We start from the raw sequence: 18,874 nt of genomic DNA on the forward strand, positions 1-18,874 counted from the left end.
ATTGCCCAGGAGTCCCTGCACTGTAATCACCTCCACCTGGTCGCTCTCCCTGTTTGCCCCGCCCTTGAACACCTCCCCTACATATAAGGAGTAGTCCTTGCCGCTGCGCGGGAGCGACCGGGAGAAGCCCGGGACAAGGGCGGGACCGTCTGTGGCAATCAGGGGCCGAAGGAGGCCGGGCTGGGCCACCCCATTGACCAGTAGGACCAATAATTTTCTTGCTACTTTGGTGGATCATACTGACTCATTTAAATTTGTGCCCTATTGTGATCAAGTATTTGTAGTTTTGTTGTGGGGGGCCATAAATAATGTCTCTTACGCTAAATAGCACCAACTTGGCACCCTCTCAGGCTGAGGGTGGACCAACCATCCTTGGCCCATTAGACAAATTTTTTAAGCGTGTTGTCCAAGATATTGATAAGGAGATCTCCTTAGCAGAAAAACGAGCCGAGCGTAGGCTGTCTATCGAGCTCCTTAAAAATTCTACAGAAAAACACTTGCCGCAAGCCTTCCCGGCATTGGTTACCCCTTTGTCCTCCATAACCCTGCCTGCTGTGTTTGAAATACCCAATGTTTCTCCTTTAATTATGGAGCCTGAGGGTGGTTCGCCACAGAGATCGGATATTACCACCCTGTCCACAATTCCATCTGTAAATCCCATAGACTCCCCATCCTGAACAGTTGAAGCTAGTGTGTCTGATTCAAGACCATGCGCAAAAAGAAAAAGGAGTACTGCTCCGAGGAAATGTTACTCCTCAAAACCCCCTAACAAGGTTAGGAAAGTCGCAAAAAAACCTTTACCTACCCAAAAGGAGAATAGTGGGGTTAGCGAAAGTGGTGACCCATCAAATGAGGGGGGAAATGTAGACTTGGCAAGCTCAAACCCTTCTTCTAATGACTCCCAGGGGAAGGGGTTGGCTGTGAAAGCCCTCTCGACAGATCTACTGATACCCGAGTTGGAAAAGCTATTAAGGTCGCTTTTACACCCATAGAGTTTCAAGTTAATAAGCTAGTTAACCGTTTGGATCATTTTGAGCAGGCCACCTTAGACAATTTTTTCCACACAAAGTCATTAATCAAATCACAACCTAGATTAATTGATACTAGCAAGGTTCAGGAAACCACGGGAAAGACAAAAAATCTGCCTATTTCAGAATTAAAACCCCCGTCAGGCAGAACTACAAACGTGTCCCAGAAAAAGGGACTAAGTCAATCGCCTAATCCTGTAGTGCTAGTCTGTACGGGTACTAGTACAGGCGAAGAAGTAACTAAGGTCCCAGACCCGGTGCCAAAGGGCAATAATAAAGAGTGTCCGTAAAATAGTACCACTGTTCCAAATAACCCCCAGCCCACACCAAGCATTCTTAAACGCCACTCTAATGTTGGAGAGGGGGGTATTAACGGTTCCAGGCTAAGCAAGGCTGTACCCCCTAACTCCCAGCAAACAACAAATATCCCTATACCCTGTCCCAATGTCCCAGCTACCAGACAACCACCGACTCATCCAGTGAAGCCACCTCAAAGGATACCTCCTGTGAATCTTACCCCGGACTCCCATCCCTTCATCGCGGTCCTCACCAATGTACCACCTCTTTTGGTTGGACAAAGAGAAACCTTCCAGATGCTCAAAAACAAAGTAATGCACTGGTTAAGGGTAATTAGACCATTACCGGGGGAAGTGGATGGGTTGATAATAGGGGTAAGGAGGATTGACTGGATTGGCTACACTCCCAAAAACTTGGGGGGGGACTGTATTATTATTAATTTTCAAGACCCCAGGGTGGCTGGTTGGATAACGAGGCAGGGTTGGGGTACAAGTAGTGGTGGAATTGGCATTGTGGACCTCACCTTTTTTTACCCAAGGCAAATATGTGCCAAAGTAGGAGGGCCTAGGAACTGAAACAGCTTTAACAACCCCCCGATGGTAAGGGTTGCTCTACCATCCATTACTCCATTGCAATGGCAAACCCACAGTAATGATTTAAACTACAACTATCTGGAAGGCATGCAATGTTTGAATTGGGGTTGTTGACCAAAGTTTGGCTATTGGAACAACAGGGGAGGTACATCTTGTTGGAAGTCATGTTGGAACCCTGATGTCCCTGCATTGAACACTGATGTTGTGTCAAATGAAACAAATGATGGCGAAAGGATTGTATTTGAGGAGGAAGCTGCTGGGGGGTTAATGCAAAACTCGGGGAGTGGGGAACCATTTGTTTTAAGCATTACTGTTTCTCAAGGAATTGAACAAAATACCACGGGTAACGACCAAAATTGGGGAGAGCAGGGTGGTAGTCCAATGAACTCCCCTAGATTGCCCATTACAAGAACAGTATGCAGGGATGGATCTGCTCCAGGGAGTTTTATATCTTGGAACATTGCAGGACTGGGGAGTAAGTTGATGTCACAATCATGGATTGATTTTATTAATGGGTTTGAACTATGTTTTCTACAGGAGACATGGGCTTGTGATCCTATCTATCTTCCAGGTTATTTAAATTTTTCGATTCCAGCAAGTAGAGGTGTCAGGGGTGGACCTATGGGAGGCCTCACAGTCTGGATTAGGCAGAACTTTGATACCACTGTTAAAATGTGGGATCTGGGTTGTAGAGACATTTTAATGTTGCGAATTTCCTCAGCAAAGTGGGGTGTGATAGATTTGTATAATGTCTATGCTAGAGGCTCCAATACTGGGAGTTCCCCCACTTTAGAGGCCTTATCTAATTTTCTGCAAACCAAGTCCCTTGGAAATCGAATAATAATAGCTGGGGATCTAAATAGGACCTTCGAACCCTTAGACAGTACTGAAGATCCATTGGGGCAGGAGGAGGACAATCTATGGGGAGTCCCTAATCTGAATCTAGCTTCTGTTAAACGCTGGACGAAGGATATACTTCTCCTAAATACTATGTGCTTGGAACATGGGATGAGAGCCCTCAATGGAAGAACAAAGGGAGACAAGGAGGGTATGTGTACATATGATAATGGTCACAACAGAAGTAGGATAGACTATGTTATATGTAGTCTTAAGCTCTGGCAGGGGGTTTGTGACATGGAAATCAAGGGCAGGATAGAAAGTGATAACAACCCCCTTTGTGTGACCCATACCTGGTGGAAGTTAACACAGCCCAACTTCCAAGCAAGTGATGGGTTGCTCCCAGACATGGCAAACGATATGCGCAGACTTAAATGGCCATGTGTGTGGCGAATGCAGCATCTATGGACTCTATCGCTTCCGAGGTGGATAATGCAATTGTCTCCATGGAACTAGCAAGCTCTACAGTCCCAGGATCTAGGACAATTACTGATATTCATAACAATCTCTTCTCCCTTTTAAAACCCCATTTTGTGAGAGCATGTAAGGGAAATCGTACTGCACCCGCCAAACCAGCTAGGTGGTTCAACCGAGAGTGTAGGGCAGCCAGATTAACCCTGGGTAATGCTATTAGAAATGGGGACAGGGCAGCAATTATAGCAGCAAGGAAGCAATACAATACAAGCATCTCCCTGGCAAAGAAAACGTGGGATGAGAAGTATTGGGATGAACTAAAAGAGGCCTCTAGAGCCAAGGATTCCAGGCTTTTCTGGAAGATAGTGAAGTGGGGCAGAGGTGATACCCCAAACAAACCAGATAATAACGTTGCAGAGTCCGCTTGGGTGAACTATTTCAGGCACCAATATGCAGAGACAAAGGAGACGGTGGGAGGGGATGCAATTTTAGCTGTATTTCCCAAAGACAATTTGTTTTCCGCCAAAGAAGTTGAACTCGCAATAAGTTCCACACAAGGGGGTAGGGCCCCCGGTTTAGATGGGATACCCTCGGATATTTTTAAAAACAACAAAAACAGGTGGGTTAGGTATGTGTTTCTATTGGGGAATGCCATCGCAAAAGGTGTGCTAGTCCCAGACCAATGGAAGGGAGCTATTATTATACCAATCCATAAAAAAGGAGATCGATCCCTTCTGGCTAATTATAGGCCAATAAGTTTGATTGCCACTATCCAAAAAGTAATTGGGAAGATGGTGGTAAACAAACTTATGGAATGGGTGGACGAAAATGACTCCCTTTCCCCCTTCCAGGCAGGCTTCCGGAGGGCCACCAGCACCATTGACCAGGTGTTTCGTTTTACTATGTTGCGGTGGGGGACGGTACTTCTTGGCAAGGGCAGCCTGTATGTCGCTTTTGTCGACTTGCGGGCTGTCTTTGATTTAGTTCCAAGAAGTATGCTCTGGACAGGTTTAAATAGGATAGGCATTCCAGCAGAATTGCTCACTATAATTATGAGGTTGCACAAGAGCAATTTTGCTAAAGTCCAGTGGGGCCTGAATGGCCAATCCTCCATCGACTTTCCAGTGGAACGAGGGGTTTGCCAAGTGTGTGCAATGGCCCCCTTGCTTTTTACATTATATATCAATGGGATAGTTGGCAGGATGCTGGACGCTAGTGTGGATGCACCTTCGTTAGCGGGCATCAGGAAAAGCACAAGCTTGTGCCAGCTATGTGAGAAAAGACTTCTCAAATATCTGTGTCTGCTGAAATACAAGAGAGGGATCGTCAAAGGTTCCACCCTGTACTTTGAAAGTAAAGACACACAATAATAAGCATAAATGACTGGTGGGACCTTCAAACACTTTTATGGGCATGCTTTGAATTTCATTCTTCCCTTTTTGTTCTGCTCTTATCTATCTCCTGGGCATTTAATTGAATGTTCTGTATTTCTCTTCCCTGTTTTGCTTCCCATGCTGCCTCTATGTATTCATATCTATTATTTGTAATGCAGCTTTCCATTCTTGCCTTCTGCACAGCTTTGTCCTTGGTTTCAATCCTAGTTCCTTACCCTCTGCAAAAAACTTTCTATTGCTTTTCATGTTGGTATCTAAACCAAATGCACCATTGAAGCTGGTGCAAGATAGTCATTGAACTCAGGGTCCTAATATTTAGAACCGAGAGTGCACAGATCAGAGGGCGTTGGTGGTATAGTGGTGAGCATAGCTGCCTTCTAAGCAGTTGGCACGGGTTCGATTCCCAGCCAACTGTAAAAGATGAAAAATTAGTTGGCCCTCTTCAATTAATACATTTAAATGAACCGTAGTTTATATTAATTTATGCCTGACATCTGCCTGTAAATAATATGAGCCACTCATAATGGAAGGTAGCTCCATGCTGCACAAATGGTTAAAATTAAGTTGTCTGAAATTCAGCTGAAACCAGAAAGAATGGCAAGTGCACGTGTACGTGCCCATTACCACCTCGTCCTGGTCTCCCCGTCCCATTCCTGATACATGAGCAGCTAGTCTGCTCTACAGAACCCCTACCTAGCTGGGCTGTTGGCACTTCCCCCTAGGATGACGTCACCATCATGTGACTACAAAAGGGGGAAGTGCCGGAAGAATCATCCTGTTTTTTCTTTTCTGCAGTCTACGACCGCGTTCCTGGCTGTGCTGTTTGGAGGCTTCCTGTGTCCTGGTAAGTCCCCTGGCTGTTTTCTTTTGTTTTTGCGGCGGCCTGCTCTAGCGGCCGCCTATGCTTGATGCGCTGCCGTTTCCCCCGCGCTCGCTCTGTTTTTGGGGCTTCTTTCTTTCACGCGGCTCGCGTTAGCAGCCGGCTCTGTTTGGGGGCACTACTTTACACGCGGCTCGCGTTAGCGGCCGTTTTTGTTGTTTGTGCTTCATGATGCTCACCTGGCTTGGGTTGGTCTGCTCCAGCGGCCGTTCCTGGGCCTTCTCCGGTCCTTTTTTCGCCCTGCTCTAGCGGGCAGGGGCTTTCTGTGGAGTTTGATGTCCTGCATCTTTTTAAGGGGCGATTTTGGCGGCTGGCTGGGCTTTTTATACCGGCCTGGTTTTTTTCTCCTCCCACAGGTGTTCGGGTCCTCGGCTATATCTGGGGTCCTAGTTGGGATGTTTTTTGTCCTTGTTTATGCCTGTTGGGTGTGTTGTTTGGACTTTTTGCTTCCGCTATGGATTCGGATGCTTCTTCTTCTGCGGCTCCTCTTGATGCCCTGCGCCTCATTATTAATGAGGCTGTGGCTGCTGCTTTCCTGGCTAGGGACGCGGCTGGGCCTCCTCCCAAGGTGACTCGTGTGTCTTTAGATCCGCAAGATGCTCCTGAGAATGACGTTGATCTTGGTGAGGATGAGGGTGTCCGTGGTCGTTTTGTTCAGGGTGCTGAGCTCGCTGACCTGTTTGCCCATGTGAGGTCCAACTTGGCTTTTTCTCCTCCTGTGGATGCTGTTGTTGAGGATGACTTTTTTACGCAGTATGTCCAGCCTGCTCCGGATACTTTGCCTTTGCATGGTGCAGTGCGCAATGTGCTGTCTCACGAATGGAAGGAGGTGTACAAGTCTTCTTTTCCTCGTTTCCTGTCCAGACGTTACCCTCTTGAGGGTTTTGCTGATGAGTTCCCTCAGTCTGTGAAAGTGGACAATTTGATGGCTGGCCTTTCCTCTCAGGGTTTGGTTGTTTCTGAAGACGCCCTTCCTGCGGATGCTGTGGATACGCGTGTTGAAGGGGCTGTGAAGCGTTCCTATGCTGCTTCTAATTTCTCTGTCCGGGCGACTGCGTATTCCAACTATATGGTTCAGTCGCTCCTTAAGGACTTCCAGTCTCTGTCTGTTCTGCTGAACGACGGCGAGGATGCCACTCCTCTTCTGTCTTTGATGGAGATGCAGGTGCGTTACCTGTTGGACATTTCCTTCGACAATTTGGGGGCGGCGGCCGCCGCTTCTGGTGCTTCCATTGCTGCCCGGCGTCATATTTGGATGCATTCCTGGAAGGCGGACTCTTCACAGAAGTCGGTCCTCCTTAAGTTGCCTTTTGAAGGTTCTAAGGTGTTCGGTCCTCAGCTGGAGGGCATGGTCAAGCAGTCCGCAGAGAACCGCAAGCTGGTGGCTCCGATCAGTCCTCCTGCTCGGGGGCGTGGATTTGGTTATCATCGCGCTTTTGGGCCTCCTGCTTGTGGCGCTTCTCAGCCCTTTCGAGGCAGGGGTCGTGGCCGGGGGGCCCCTGGAAATGCCAAACCCCGGGCCGCTGCCGGTGTTGCCACCCCCGCTTCCTCCTCTTCACAATGACTGTCTGCCTTTACCCGTTAGTGGTCGACTCCAGTGCTTCCGCGCCCAGTGGTTGTCGGTTCCGGATGCCTGGGTGGTTCATTCTGTTTCGGAGGGTTGCCGGATGGAGTTTTCCTCTCCTCCTCCTCCGGGTTTTGTTTGGACTCCGCTGCCCCGTCTTCCTTTGCGAAGAGTGTCTTTGTTGGCAGGTGTTCGACTCCTGTTGGAGAAAAATGCTATTGTGGAGGTTCCACCGCTGGTAAGGGGCCAGGGTTGCTACTCAATCCTCTTTCTGGTTTCCAAAAAGGACACTTCGGATCTTCGTCCTGTTCTGGATCTGAAGCGTGTCAACCGCTTCGTCGTCCATCGGCCTTTCAAGATGGTGACCCTCCAGTCCATCCTACCTCTGGTCCTTCCGGGTGGCTTCCTGGCGTCCCTGGATTTGATGGATGCATACCTGCATGTTCCTGTCCATCCTGCCGACCAGCGTTTTCTGCGCTTTGCTGTGGAGACCCATCACTACCAGTTCCGGGTGCTGCCTTTCGGCCTGTCCTCTGTGCCCAGGGTGTTCACCAAGCTCCTGGCCCCTCTGGTGGGTATTCTTCATTCCAGGGGGCTGCTGGTGTTTCCATATCTGGATGACTGGTTTATTGTCTCTCCCTCTTTTTTGCAGGCTCTGTCGGATGTGGCCCAGGTGTGTCATCTGCTGGGTTCCTTTGGCTTCCTTATCAACCACCGGAAGTCCTCCCTGGTGCCCTCTCAGTCCCTGAAGTTCCTGGGGGCTTTCTTCCGGATGGACCTGGGCAAGGTGTTCCTCTCCCAGGAGCGCCAGTTGACTTTGTTTCGCCACCTTTCTTGGCTTCTTTCCCAGTCGCAGGTTTCTGCCCGTCTCTGGTTGCGGAGTCAGGGGGAGATGGCGTCCACTCTACATCTCCTTCCTTGGGCCAGGCTTCATCTGTACCCCCTGTTGCATCATGTCCTGTCTCACTGGGATCCCGCCTCCTTGGACTACGAGACTCTGATCCCTGTCACTCCGGGGATTCGGCGGATCTACAGTGGTGGTTGTCTCCTCTCTCCCTTTCCGGGGGGTTCGATCTCCTTCCCCCTCAGTCTGTGGTCGTGTTGTCCACGGATGCGAGTGCATTGGGATGGGGGGCTGTTCTGGGTTCTTCCAAGGGTCAGGGTCGGTGGTCCCGATTTGAGTCCCTACAGTCCTTGAACTGGAAGGAGTTGCGAGCGGTCTGGCTTGCTCTCCTTTGGTTCGCTCCTCTCCTTCGGGGTCGGGCGGTCTCTGTGCAGACCGACAATCAGGTGGTTCGCTCCTATGTGATTTACCTGGGGGGCATGTGTCATTCTCTCTTTCTCCTGTCCCGGGAGATCGGCCTTTGGGCCGAAACGAATCTGTTGTCTCTGACGGCGGTCTATCTTCCGGGGAAGGAGAATGGGCCTGCGGATACTTTGAGCAGGGTGTTCCCCTCCTCGGTGTCCCTCTGTCTGTCCCCGGATCTGTTCGGGCAGATTGTCCTCCGGTTCCGCCATCCTTGGATGGATCTTTTTGCCTCGGAGGATTTCGCCCTTCTTCCTCTGTTTTGCAGCATCATTCCGTCTCCATTGGCTTGGGCGACCGATGCTTTCTCGATTCCTTGGTCGGGGGGTCTGCTGTTTGCCTTCCCTCCATTTGCCTTGATTCCGAGGGTCCTCCGGAAGATTCGTTTGGATCGGGCGGAGGTTCTCCTGGTGGTTCCGGAGTGGTCTCGGCAGTCTTGGTTTCCCCTGCTGCTGACTTTTGCCATTTGCCCTCATTGGTGGTTTTCCCTGTCTCCCTCCCCCCTGCGGGCTCCTCTTCTCAGTCTTGCCTCCCTGCGTCGCCTCCGGCTGGGGGTTTGGCACTTGAGAGGTTGAGTTTGCTGGGTCTGGGTTGCTCATTAGAGGTTGCCCAGTGTCTTCAGCTTTCCCGGCGTCCTTCCACCTTGAAGTCTTATGCCCGTCACTGGAAGAATTTTTCCACCTGGTGTCTTGGGAGGGATCTCTCTCCTGTCTCCTGTGAGGCCGTGCGGGTGTTGGACTTTTTACGGGATGGTTTTGTCTTGGGACTGGCTGTTTCTTCCCTGCGGGCGCAGTGGGCTACCGTTCTTGCCTTTCGGGGTTCCTCTGTTTCATCTGTATCCCCGTTGGTGGCTCGCCTTCTGAGGAGTTTCTTGCTTCAACGTCCTGTCTCCCGTTCCCCTGTGCCTCCTTGGGATCTGCCCTTGGTTCTACGGGCTTTGACGGGTCCCCCGTTTGAGCCTTTGGACTCCGTGGCCCTGAAATTCCTTTCTGCCAAAGTTATCTTCCTGGTGGCCATTACCTCTGGGCGTAGGGTTGGTGAGATTGGTGCGCTGATGGCTTCCCCCCCCTTCTTGCGCTTCTGCGCTGACAAGGTCGTTCTCCGACCGAGTCAGTTTTTTCTCCCTAAGGTGATTTCCACTTTTCACTGTCAGGAGGATATTGTTCTCCCTGTGTTTTTTCCTGCTCCTGTCTCTCCTGAGGAGGAACTACTCCATTCTTTGGATGTGTTGAGGGCTTTCCACATCTACTTGGAGCGTACGGCTGGTTTCCGTAGGGTTGACTCCCTGTTCGTCACCTACGGCCTGTCGGGTCTGGGGCTTCGTCCTTCTTTGTCATCCTTGTCTCGATGGGTCAAGGTCGCAGTGGTTTCTGCTTATGATTCGGTCCAATGTCCCCTGCCTTCTTCTGTTCAGGGTCGGTCGACTCGGAGCGTTTCGTCCTCCTGGGCCATGTTCAGGGGTGCCTCTTTGCGAGACATTTGCAATGCTGCTACGTGGGCTTCTCCCCACACTTTTGTTGCCCATTATCGTCTGGAGTTGGGGATGGCGGCCTCCGCTGCCTTTGGGACTAGTGTCCTGTCTGCAGTGCTTGATTTATAATTTTGTACTGTTTGCTTTGATTAAAATGGACCTGTTTTTCTGACATTCTTCTGGTCTGTTTTTTTCTTACAATCACCATGTGCTTGGGTATGGGCTCATGTATCAGGAATGGGACGGGGAGACCAGGACGAGGAGGTAATGCCCGGTTACTCACCGGTAATAACCATTACTCCGAGTCCTGGTCTCCCCGTCCCATTCCTGAGCCCTTCCCTCCCTCCCTGGTTTGGGTTTTCTGTGGGTGATTGTATGTGTTTCGTTCTGTTGTCTTTGGTATTTTCAGGATGATTCTTCCGGCACTTCCCCCTTTTGTAGTCACGTGATGGTGACGTCATCCTAGGGGGAAGTGCCAACAGCTCAGCTAGGTAGGGGTTCTGTAGAGCAGACTAGCTGCTCATGTATCAGGAATGGGACGGGGAGACCAGGACTCGGAGTAATGGTTATTACCGGTGAGTAACTGGGCATTCTGCTGTAACTCCAACTTGTTTAATGATTCACTAGCTTTTCATTCGTGTATAGAGCCAGTTCAGCCAGTTCAGCAAGCCAATTTCTAGAAAGGGCTCGCTGACCTAGGACGTGCCAAGTTTGGTCTGCCCCTTGCCCGGTTAAGTGAAAGGGTAAAGTGTTTGCTCAGCACAGATAGCAAGTGCGTCATTTGTATGGGAAAGCAGAAAACACGGGCCTCTGCTGATAAGAGCAAACAAGTGCACATTGACATTTCAAAGATAACCGACCAAAGGCTGTGGGTCAGGAGGTAGTGGTGTAAAGATTAACCAGCATCTGCATGGTCAGATCCGTCAGGAATAATGTAAAGTGTGAACGTAGACATATTTCTGAAATGCACCATGATGTTGTAATGTACACATGGACTATTTCTGAAATGATCACCCCATGATGTCATTGTTAATAATTAATGTGTCCATGTACACGTGGACTATCTGTGAAGTGCTCACACCATGATGTTAATGTTAATGATTGATGTATCCAGGTTCTGAAAAATGTATATAAGAACTGACTTCCTTTCTGTAAAACCAGATCACTTTGCAATCCTGCAAATTGTCTCAGCTGCAGCGTATTGGCAATAAAGCCACTTTCTTTTGAAACCTTGTATGTGCCCTTCTTCTTATCCCTATTAACAAATTTTGTGCTTTTACAGATGGTGCCGTGACCCGGATGGTGCCAGTGACTCACTAGGAACTGATTGTCTCTGCAGGGGATAAAGAACTGCGGTCTCTGGACTCTTCAGGGGCCTTCCAGTCTCGGTGTATGCTGCACAGCTGCTGATTGGACAAGGTTTCCTGCAAGGCCCAGACAGGAAGGCTCCCGTTGATAAGCCTTTGACAATAGACACCACCAGCTTCCTTTGAGCCATCAGGTGATTTTGCCACAGCAAAGAAGGGTACATACAATGGCATACAACTGGTCTGATGATCAGGTAGGCAGTGCTTAACTGCACTGAACTCAATTTTATCAATTGAATGTTGTTTTTCTAACTACATCAAAGGGTACACACTGAGATTCATTAGGGGTCTCTAGGGGAGGTCTGAGGGCACCTTTAAGATAGGTGCCTGAGGAGGACTGTCCAACCTGTGAAAGATCATAAGGATGCCAAGGACAGGAGAGGGACCGTGGGAGGTTGCCTCAGAGGGACCGTGGGAGGTTGCCTCAAGACAGAGCATGCTTCTGAAAGACGTCTAAAAATATGCATATTGTTGAAGTAAGGTGTTCAACAGTATATTTCTAGAAAAGAAATAAAAAGTGACAAAGGAAGAAAAATAATTACATTAGTAACTAAATAAAATTAAAAATGCTTAGCAAATTATTTCTGAGCACAGCTAAAGGCCGCAGGGCAGCCTTAGATGTCACTCAACCGACACCTCCTCGTGGCACACCAGCATGGTACGTGTCACGAAAAAAAGGGTACCATACAGCTATTCATCTAGATCAATGGACTCATTATACCAGGAAAAATCCTGATTTACAGTGGCCAGAATATGGCACGTTTGATAGAGCTAAAATGCTTTATTTAGAAGATTGTTTAAGGGAACGTGAAAAGAAAGGGAAGAAAGTACGTTTATTACAATGGGATGCCTTTCATGCATGGCGGTCATACGCCGCTAATAGATGGTCAGGGGAACCTAGGACAACGAAAGGAAAAGCTATGGCACATGATAGGGAGAAGGCAAAAGAAAGATGTGTATCAAGTCGTAGGGAAAAAGAAATGGAAATAGACAAATGCTTCACAGTTCATAAACCAATAACAGATGTGTACCCCACTCTACCTAATGCTCCCTTAGAACAGGAACATACTGAAGATCCTGTAATAGAGGCATTATTAACAACTCCACCACCGTACAGTCCGCAAACAATGCAAACTCAGTCAGCAGCACACATACAACAAGTTACAGTTACACCACGAAGTAGTAAGACAATATTGTTATCCCCACAAAAAGGTACCCCTACTTCTCACTCAGGAAGACAAGGGTTACGGATAAAAATATCAGAAAAAGAACACAAAGTGGTGCACGAGTGGGTAACAGATGTTATGAAAAATGGTACTTCTCTATGGCAAAATGCAAAAAGCCGCTTCCCAACTGATTTCACGCCTGCACTCCAACGCGGCGCTTTGGAACTATTAGACAAAAAAAGTTTCTTCTGGTTTAAAGAATGGGAGAAATATTGGCCTGCTCAAGACGGGTACCCCCAACCTGACAATTTGTCCCGTGCTCATGTCAACATAATATTAGCAGTAATAGACGATGTAGGGTCACCAAGCACAGAAATATTGGATGCTGTCCAGATATTAGCTGAATGGCTAGACACGCTACTATTACTAGAACGCAAATGTGCAAAAATTAAAAAAAGTAAAGAGGAGGAAGGTAATACACTAACAAATTCTTGTGTTCTTTCTCCTGCTCATATCATGCCTTTGAGAGAAGTACCAGGAAGTCAGCCAGGACACACTACTATTAAGGTGCACACACCATGGTCTAACGTTGAGTTACATAGATTTGCACTTCAGTTTCCAGATATTAGACAAGACAGAGAAGAATGGTATAGACAGACAGAAATAATACTAAGAGTTGGCACTCTCACACTGGATGACATAGAACAAATGTTTTCTATAATTTTGCCACCAGACATTTGGGGAAAAATAAGGAGAGAGGATGATGAAGGCTTAAAAATACAATGGGAAAATATTACTAAAGCAAAAAGGGAACAAGGAGAGGATATATCAGATGATATTAGAGACTTACCAGCAAAAATAATGGCTAAAGTAAATACACTGGTACCCAGAAAACAAATAGACTGGTCAAAATTAAATGCATGCATTCAAGACACTGAAGAAACAGTATCTGGGTTTTTCGCTAGAATACAGAAAGTCTTCACAGCTTCAAGTGGTTTAGATACTGAAAAAGAAGCAACACAAAGCGCACTTGTCTCCTGTTTTGTAAATAATTTAAAACCTTCAATAAAAAGAGGGATTCTAGAGTACAACCCTACTTGGTCATGCAAACCTCTGACAGAAATTTTACAATTAGCACAGTATTACGAAATGCTAGGGAAAAAGGATTTGGAAAGTAAAAATAACAAAATAAAGGAGTTAAAAACAAAGGTTTTGATTCAGCAAGCAAACCAGTATAGCGGCAGAAGACAAAGAAGCAGGGGGAGAGGAAGAGGCCGTGGAGGCCCACAAAGGTCATTTTCGGCTCCCCCTACACAGCATACCACCACAAATGAACAAACACACACACAGGGATGCTTTAATTGTGGGGAAAATGATCACTGGAGAGCTCAATGCCCACACCCTGTCAAACAGTCACAAAGAGGGGGTGGGATGGGGAGATCAAGAGGCCGGGGAAGGAGCATGGGAAGAGCTGGATATCAACAGCAAGGACGTGACTCACAACATGGCCCAGCAGGGTATCCCCCCAACACAAATTTCTTTGACAATGAACAAATACCAAAAATGCAGGTGCATCACCCTTATGATGGAATATATCAGGAAGGGCCCCAAGGGGAATGGGACTATTATGCACCATAGGGAGGCCCGAGAGAGTTAATACAGAGGATGGTAATCCCTGTAGATCCCACTGGACCATATGTGAGGGGTAAGATTGAAGGTACACCTGTGGAATTACTGATAGATACAGGGGCCACCAATTCCTCCTTAACAAAGAAAAAGTTTCCAGATGTTCCTCCCTCGGGAAAAATAAATAAGTCAGTGGGATTCACCAACATACTTGTAACAAGCCCAATTTCAGCACCCTTGAAATACAGTATAGGCCCAATTCAGGACACGCATTCATTCCTTATATCAGACAAATGTGCATTTAATTTGTTGGGATTGGACTTGCTAAAAAAGATGAATGCCACGATTAAGTGCACTGCAGACGGAGTGTTCTTGGAAGTAGATGGACCAATGACAGAGGAAATGGGCAACTGTTTCCTATCAATAGGAATACAAAATATTACAGCACAAATAATGGATCAGATAGATTCGAGGATATGGGCAAAACACAAAAATGACACAGGGAAAATAAACATCACACCTGTAACAATTACAGTCAAACAGAATGTGAAATTACCAAGAATACCACAGTACAAAATAGCTCCAGAGGGTCTAAAGGGATTGCAGGATATAGTAGCTGACTTACTAAAAGAAGGGATTGTTAAAGAAATATCAGGCAGTCCTTGTAACAGCCCTATTCTTCTGGTCTTAAAAAAAGCGATGGAAATACTAATGAAAAAAGTTACAGATTCGTAGTTGATCTCAGAGAAATTAATAAAATAGTGGTGCCACAGTTCCCGGTTGTCCCAAATGTAGTATCAATATTGTCAACATTGTCACCAGAAATGGCATATTTCTCTGTAGTGGATTTAAAAAATGCCTTCTTCTCAATTCCAGTAGATGAGGGTAGCATGTACCTCTTTTCATTCTCTGTAAGCGGGAGAACATTCTGCTTCTGTAGAATCCCTCAAGGGTTCACAGAAAGCCAGAGCATTTACAACCAGGCCTTGAAAAGAGAACTAGACACATTCAATTTATCACCTACTTCTGTGCTAATACAATATATAGATGACCTGCTGCTTGGTAGCATCTCTGAGACACAATGTACAACTGACACCATTAATTTGTTAAATTTCTCAGCTGAACGTGGTCACAAAGTTTCACCAGAAAAGATACAATTTGTTCAACAGGAGGTATCCTACCTAGGACACATCCTGTCGAAAGGGCAGAGAAGATTGGATGATAAGTGCATTAAATTGATTCTACAGACACCAGTGCCACGCACCCAAAAACAGGTGCGAGCCTTTTTAGGTATGGCCAGTTATTGTCGACATTGGATTGCTAACTTCTCCTTGATTTCAAAACCCTTATTGGCCCTGACCCACAAGGACACGCCCGAACCCCTTCAGTGGTTGCCAGAACATGAACAAAGCTTCCTTGCCATTCGGCAAGCTCTCTGCTCTGCTCCTGCTTTAGGCCTACCAGACTATTCTAAGTCTTTCCAACTCTATGTTCATGAGTCTGACGGGAGTGCTCTTGGGGTTCTATGCCAGCAGTTTGGTGACCACAAAAGACCATGCGCATATTTCTCTGCCACCTTGGATACTGTAGCCAAGGCTTTAACTTCCTGTATACGTTCTGTTGCAGCAACTGCCTTAGCACTACAACGTGCAGAAAGCATAATAATTGGACATGAAGTTGATGTCTATGTTCCACATGCCGTAGAGCTGATACTGAATAAGACACGTACACAGCACCTCACAAATGCCAGGCTCACGCAGTATGAGATCTGTTTATTTGCAGCACATGTAACACTTCACAAGTGTAATGTGCTTAACCCTGCCACTCTGTTACCTATTCCCACTGATGATCTAGTGGACTCAGACCATGATTGTATTTTGTTAACTGAGGAGAAAACAAAAGGGAGAATTGATATGACAGATACACCCTATGCAGATGCAGAAGGAGAATTGTGGGTGGATGGTTCCTGCCTTAGAACAGAGGATGGAAATACATCAGCAGCCTATGCAGTTGTAACAAATAAAACTGTAGTTGAGTCCTGTAAGATACCCGAGTTGTCTGCACAAGCAGCAGAACTTGTGGCACTCACACGAGCTTGTGAATTATCTGAAGGAAGGTGTGTTAACATATATACAGACAGCCAATATGCCTTTAATGTGGCACATTCCTTTGGAAGACTCTGGAAGGAAAGAGGTTTTATTACCTCACAAGGCACAAAGATACAGCACGGAGTGCTTATCATCAAATTACTTAACTCCCTGGCACTTCCAAAGAAATTGGCCATAGATAAATGCAGTGCTCACAAGAAAGTTACAGACAAGGTAGGCCAGGGAAATGCATTTGCTGACATAACAGCAAAACAGACAGCAAGAAATAATTCAGCACTAGTACTAACGGCCCAAGAATTACCTGATGAAGTGAAGTCACTAGATCTAACTGAAGGTATAAGACTAATGCAACAAGGAGCAACAGCAGAAGAACAGATGGGTTGGTCAAAGGACGGGTCATTTGTTCAAGGATGTTAGATGAATGACGCCAAGGAGAAATATATGTTACCAGACAGGATGGTCTACTCCATGTGTTTGGCCATGCATGGCCCGGCACATATATGCAGGGATGCAATCATAAATTGTATGGACAAATTCTGGGTGAACAAGAACATAAGAAAAAAATAGCACAGGAGATATGTCAAACATGTATGGTATGTGCACAGTACAATGTGGGTAAGACTGCTCCAGTACCCAAAGGCCACTTTCAAAAACCAACAATGCCATTTGAAGTCCTGCAAATAGACTATGTGGAGATGCCCCCTACAAATAAGTATAGGTATATCCTGGTGGTGGTGTGCATGTATTCAAAATGGATAAGGCATACCCGGTGAAACACAATGATGCCATCTCAACAGCCAAGTGCCTGATAAAGGAGCTGATCCCACGTTTTGGGGTCCCAAAAACAATATTTTCAGACAATGGCAGTCACTTCTGTAATGAAATAATAAAACTGACATGCAAAGCCTTGGGAATACAGCAGAAGCTACACTGCGCCTATCATCCAGAGGCCGCTGGTGCAGTGAAAGAAAAAATGGCGTGCTTAAGGCCAAGATAGCAAAAATATGTGCTGACACAAAATTGACCTGGATGGATGCCTTACCTATTGCCCTAATGAGCATGAGGAGCACACCAGATGCCAAGACCAAACTCAGTGCACACGAAATTGTCACTGGGTTGCCAATGGTAGCTTGGGGAGTTCCAGACAAAAATGCTCTGCCTATGATGACGAATGAACTGTTGAATGATTACTGCATGTCACTTACACGTACTCTTGCTTCTATCAACCAGCACGTGAAGGGAGCCCTTCCAGAGCCACTGCAGGTCGAGGGGCACAAGTTCAAGCCCGGTGACTGGGTGCTCATCAAAGCATTCCAGAGGTCCAACTGTCTCCAAGCTCGCTGGAAGGGTCCGCAGCAAGTCCTGCTCGCCACAAAGACAGCAGTGAAGTGCACCAACAACAAATCTTGGATCCACGCCAGCCATATAAAGAGGGCACCTCCTGAGACTGCATCCAGCCAAGACCCAGGTCAGCAGCACATGCCAACACCAGAACTAATCAAAGAGGAAAAAAGATACAATTTGAGGTCTACAAAGAAGAAGGAGATGAAATGTCAGTAATTCTGGTAAATGATCTTCTTCAGGAAATAGATGAAGTACTACTATTAGATATTATCCTAACAGATATTTTGACAACAATTTTTGACTTTGAGAATAGCAGTGAAGAAGACAACGAAGACGCACTCATTTACCTTGAGGAAGTATTTGATCAGCTAGAATACCAACTAATGCGAGATTTAAATAGTATAGCATTACAAGAAGCCTTGAGTAGAGTACTTTCTGACTAAGAAAATTCAACTAGGGTATATTGCACACTACCACCAGCAGTAATAACTCAGTTGCAGAACAAGAAAAGTTTAGCACACTTCATCAGGGAATTCTTAGTAAAAAGTGGGCCAGTTCAATGGTGAGTAGATGAACTGATCCAGGAGGTATTTGCGAGTCCTCCTGTAACTGCATAGTGCCCGTGCCACTGCAGCAATTAGTAGATGAACTGATCCGGGAGGTATTTGCGAGTCCTCCTGTCACTGCGAGCACCCGTGCTGCTGCAGCAACCAGCAAATAACTTTTTCACAGGTTGGCAAGACAGCCTGCTTCAAAAAGCTCCTTTAGGGTGAGGTACAGTGGACAATATTGTAAAAATTAAGGCAGGTTGCACTAAAGGTTGAAATACGTGACCAAAGGGTCGTGCATTACAAGAATTACATGCATATCTTTGGGAGGCGAGAAGTATCAAGAAATTCTCAGAGACCATCTGAAATATTAACGAATAGCTGTTCGCAATATATTCTATACTACAGCCTCACCTTATATGTGTTTATGCTTTTTGTGTGTTTAGCTTATATTATAGTAAAGATTCATAGTGATAATTCACAACATAGTGTCATCAATAGCACTACATCCAATTAAAAGGAGTATACGTTTAGATAGGTAAGGATAGGGAAAATACAGCCTTTAAAAATGAAGAAAAAATTGTATAAGTCTAAAATGTGCATACCTGGGGTGATATTCTGTCTGTTATTTCTAGCATTAATTACTGTATATCTATTGGATGTGTTCTATCCCATGGAACAGTTGACCCCAACACCAACAACACCTGCTACAATACCTGCATACACTTTGTCACCTAAAGAAATAGCCCACAGAGAAGATATGCTCCACAATTCCTTTGTAACGTTGTTTCATCATACAAATAAGATATTACCAAGGGGAAATTGCTGGATATGTTTGCAATTCCCAGCTTCGGTGGACCAAAGTTTGCCC

Source organism: Lissotriton vulgaris, unplaced genomic scaffold (genome assembly GCF_964263255.1).
Source record: "Lissotriton vulgaris unplaced genomic scaffold, aLisVul1.2 SCAFFOLD_975, whole genome shotgun sequence".
Classification (NCBI taxonomy): Eukaryota; Metazoa; Chordata; class Amphibia; order Caudata; family Salamandridae; genus Lissotriton; species Lissotriton vulgaris.